Source organism: Schistosoma haematobium, chromosome 4 (assembly GCF_000699445.3).
Source record: "Schistosoma haematobium chromosome 4, whole genome shotgun sequence".
NCBI lineage: Eukaryota > Metazoa > Platyhelminthes > Trematoda > Strigeidida > Schistosomatidae > Schistosoma > Schistosoma haematobium.
This window is the reverse complement of record NC_067199.1, coordinates 5,217,102-5,222,151: the sequence shown is the minus strand read 5'-3', so window position 1 is coordinate 5,222,151 and position 5,050 is coordinate 5,217,102.

The following is a 5,050-nucleotide window of genomic DNA, read 5'->3' as shown; positions in this document are numbered from 1 at the left end:
CACGCATTCACAATTGATTGATCACTGGGTGGTGATCAATGTCATGTGTGTCAAGTCCTTATTTAGTGCAGATCGAATGCTATCGACTATGTTGCAATATGTTTCCTGTCGACTACCTCCAACCACCATCTAACTTTACACGCATTGGACATCGAATAGCGTATGCGCTCTGAATTCTCAAAGTCATATCCTATCCCTTCTTCAGTGTAAGCTCAACCTCTTTATCTAAAAAGATTCTTTTTGGTTGTATATTTTTAATAACTGCTTTCTCCTGCCTATTATAATCTCCCCCCCCATTCACTTATTTTTATTTATTTACTTAGCTATATTCCCTCTATTTCATTTATCTCACAATCTTACATTTTTACTTCTATCGGGTATATTTATTTTGGATTCCCTCTTTACCAATATTTAAGTGTACAAATGTTAATACGAATAAATCTGTGTGCCTAAATGTATATAAAACTGTGTTTCATTCAATCTAAAAGTAAGTAAGCTGTAAATAAAAAAGAGTAGTTGTTTTCCTTTTAAAAAACAATAATCATCAAATCCACTACCACGTATACACTGAAATCCTTCACTAACGAAACATATTTTGGCTTCAGAAACTAATATGGAGTATTATAAATCGTTGAGTAATCACGGAATATTAACTGACATCATTTTTGCCTAGTTAGTCAGCTATAATCAACAAAGGGTTTTGAATAGATATATGTTCTTCCAAAGTGCCGTACTACAACGAGATGAGAAGAAATTAATAAAACGAATACCAAAGGAATATAAACGATGTAGCAAGTAGTAATTGTAATGAGAAAGACTAAGTATTAAGAATGAAATTCAAGGAGAATGAACGAAATGTTATGCATGGAGAAATTCCGAAATTCAGGACCAAGAGTGAGATAAAGAGAAAATGGTTCTGTGTTAATATGATCGATTCTCAACTATTTCTTCCATCGTCTCCAATCAATGATCAGTGCTATCAAGAAGACCCACACCAGGTAGTCTCTGTCTGTCAGCCTGTCTCAGGCTAACAGTTAATGACTTCATCCATTAACGCTACATTTTGATTTGGCCTCCCTTGATTTTCAACTTACTCCTACACCACTTGTCGTGCCCTATCAAAATAAATATTTGTTAGTCATATGTAATACATATTCCAACCACCTCGGTCGATAAAGATTTGCTCACTCTTTAGTAGTGACTGAATTCGACCAATCAAGACGTAATGTGTGACTTGATATCGTGTGCTCTATATTTTCTGGATGCAGTCTATATCGCATAGTTCTAGCTTCTGAGACTGTGACACTGAATGGCGTGGATTCGAATGTCTACGGCTAGAGTCAGTTCCCTTAATACTTCCGATACCACTTGGTCACTAGTGCTAACTATCACGACTATTTCCAATCACTTAACATTATTACAAAATGGTACATGTCAAACTCATAAACTAATCAACTATTAAACTAGGATTTAAGCAATATCAAAAGTATACAGTGTTTGTATTTTGTTTAAACAAGTGGAACGTTTTAAAAAATAACAAAACGTCATGAGGAAATCAATAAAGATCAAAAGAAAATCCTTAATCACAACAAATAATATCCAGTGTGATTTATGTATCAAAGATACACTAATATTTTGTCAGTCCCGTGTGCGAGATCGTGGATGCGCACTGCTGAGGAGTTGCATACTAGGACAAAACGGCCGTCTAGTACTTCCAGGTTTTCAATGGTAGTCTAGCATCAATCGATTCATGATCTTAATCAAAACATTTAATATATTTGTACAATGTTCTAAAGATTTAGTGGTTAATATTCTCACTTAGGCTTTATGACGATAAAGTATAAAACTATTTCACATCAACTATCATTTAACATTTGTTCAGATGTTATTTATTTTTAGCAATATGAAATTAAAACAATAGATATGCATACAAGCAGTCAATAGGGAATGTGTAAATTAAAAATTACCATTTTAGATCATGAGATATGAGAGAGTTGTAGATAAGAGACAAATGCGTTGTCCGTCTGTTTGTGGTGAGATTATAATTTATTGACAGCCTTTGAGGGAGGCTAAAGTGACCTTGAGAGTGTAAACCTAGTAACTAGGACCAAATGAGGGTTATAAACCAGTGTAAGGAAGCAGAATCATGATTCGTAGTCGATGGTTAAGTTTAGGAACTAGATTTAAGGTTTTCATCACGAACTGAGATTAGCTATAATGCCAAAACGTTATTTAGACAAATGTATGGATGAATTTCGCGCTAAAACCAGAGACCTGTTATCTTATATCTTATTTGTTCGTCCATAAATTATAATCTCTCTCTCTGTTTGTTGTTAGTGCAAATTCGTATTTTTTTAGCGTCATAATCTCGATCATTAACACATCTAAATTAACTCTTAAAAATACTGAAAATCTATGAAATCGTAATCACTGAATCTATTAAAATCATTTTTTAGTGAATACAAATAGACCAACATATGAAGAGTGAAAGCTCAATGAATACATATTAATATCAGATGGGTTTTGTGGATATTATAGTAATTTCGATGGTTAAGATCATGAGTCATTTGGAGCTAGACCACTATGGGAAACTTGGAAGCACTGTACGGCCGTTTCGTCCTATTGTGGGACTCTTCAGCGGTGCGCATCCACGACCTAGCCTCCTGCGAGATTCTATCGCAGGACCTACTGGTTTCGCGCGCGAGCACTTAATCACTAGACCACTGAGCCGGCATCCAACGGTGTTAATGTCTAAATTCAACTTATCCACGAAATTGAGTGACACATCCACCATTGTCTTCAGTGAGTTACTATCTCACAACAGACCTGGTTGAACCTCGTAAAGTCAGTCAAGTTATTTTTGAATATTAACATAGGAAGCAAAAAAGGTGCAACAAACAATAAATCTTCCTCTAATTTAAGAAGTTGTTTCTTATGACGAATTATACAAATTAAGCGCGAAAATAACAAGAGATAGTACAGTTTATTGAAGCAAATGATTCTCAAATAATACAGGTAGGTAGGTTACTTTAATGTTCTAGAATAGCAAAAACCACAATTATTCTACTGTACAACAATGAGTTCATACAATGCTAGACTCAATTAATCAGATTCATTCTGTTAGCTTTATTATTAACTGCTTAATTGATTCGATGATCCATTCATTTCCCTATATATATACATTTAGTCCTATACACTCTCGATTCGCTGATTTACTTATTCACCTCTCTACTTTGTGGGTTGATCTATCTGCTAATAAACTGTAGTCTCTGCTTCTTTTTGCCTTCTGATTTCAAACACCGTTGAGGATTATATGATAACGGTTACAAGGGTGATTGGTTAACGAAGCCTAACCACTATGATAGATTGATCACTAGGTAGTAACCAATATCATGTCTGTTTATTCCATTTTAATATTCATCAAATTTTATTGCTCAAATCCTAATATGTCAACTTATCGAAATGGTTTGACGTTAAGTACACTATATATCAACTATTCACAAAAATAACATTATCATTTATCAATCAAACAAATCTGTTTATAATATCTAAATATCATTTCGCTTATTATAACATAATAAACAATTCACTTGGTATTGTTTTACTTGAATCTTCCCATTGATGTTTTTAGGACTGAAATCGATCAGTCTCTTATTGGCATATGTTGCATACTGTGCGTATGCCTCGATATTGCCTTAATTTACAAGTATTATAAGCAAAGATGGATAGTGGTTAGCAATGGAATCCAGGACGGGCGTTTCTTCCTGTTTGGGACTCGTCAGCTGGATGTGCCTGCATCTCAGAGTTGATGTTCACTCTGAGACTCGAACTCAGTACCATTCGCTTCAAACGCCATCGCGTTATCCACAGTATGCACAGTATGCACATATGCCAATAAGAGACTGATCAGTTTCAGTCCTAAAACATCAATGGGAAGATTCAAGTAAAACAATACCAAGTGAATTAAACTTCACCCCATTGCACAAGCAAGTGGCTATCAGGACTCAGTAGCTAAGTAGATAACGCGATGGCGTTTGAAGCGAACGGTACTGGGCTCGAGTCCCAGGGTGAACATCAACTCTGAGGTGCAGGTACATCCAGCTGACGAGTCCCAAATAGGACGAAACGCGCGTCCTGGATTCCACTGCTAGCCGCTATCCATCTTTGCTTATAATAAACAATGTTACAATGAATAATATAATTAGATATACAAGCTTAACACATGATTAAATCAGAATACAATATACAACTACGACACTTAAACGTATAGAACCCCTAAAGTCACAAATTCAGAAGTGGTTGTTAGGTATGAATCAAAATGTACAGAAAATCATAGATATTAGCGTTTGTTTTATCAATATTACGATTCAGTCAATCCACAAACAGGCATGTTATGCTACTGTCCGGTAGTATCATACAGCGTTCATATTCTAGAAAGTTCTATTACGTTCTAATTGAATAGAAACTCTTCAGTTCCTTTTAGGTTCTCTGAAGGTTCCATCATAATTCTTGGGATCCATCTTAACGATATACTTTTTTGGTTTATATTAAAATTTATCAAGAACAAATTCACTAATAGTATAAATCTGATAGAAATTCCGTTTCCAAAAGAACATTTTATATCTATTATTATTATTATTATTATTACTAGTAGTAGTAGTATTCTCTTAAGTATTGTTTTCAGTTATATTAAATGCTTCGTATTAACTACAATTACTTTCAAGAAAATGTTGTATTCAATGAATTTTGTATAATCATTCCAAAATCACTGGCAATTTCATTGTGGTAATAACGAGTATTTGAATTATAGTATGAATTAGGAACCCTAGAAATAACGTAAACGAATCAAGAAGTACTAGATAACCACAAACAAATGTACTGTATTTAAAATTCGAAATCAAGCATTCAACAACTACAAAGGTATCATTAGTTCATTCAAACACCACAGTCATACAATCATTTATGTTATTTAAACGTACGTGAATTAGTAATCGTAGCTCATGGTGCAATTAATTTTGTTCACATTGAATTTGGTTAAGTTCTTTTGTTA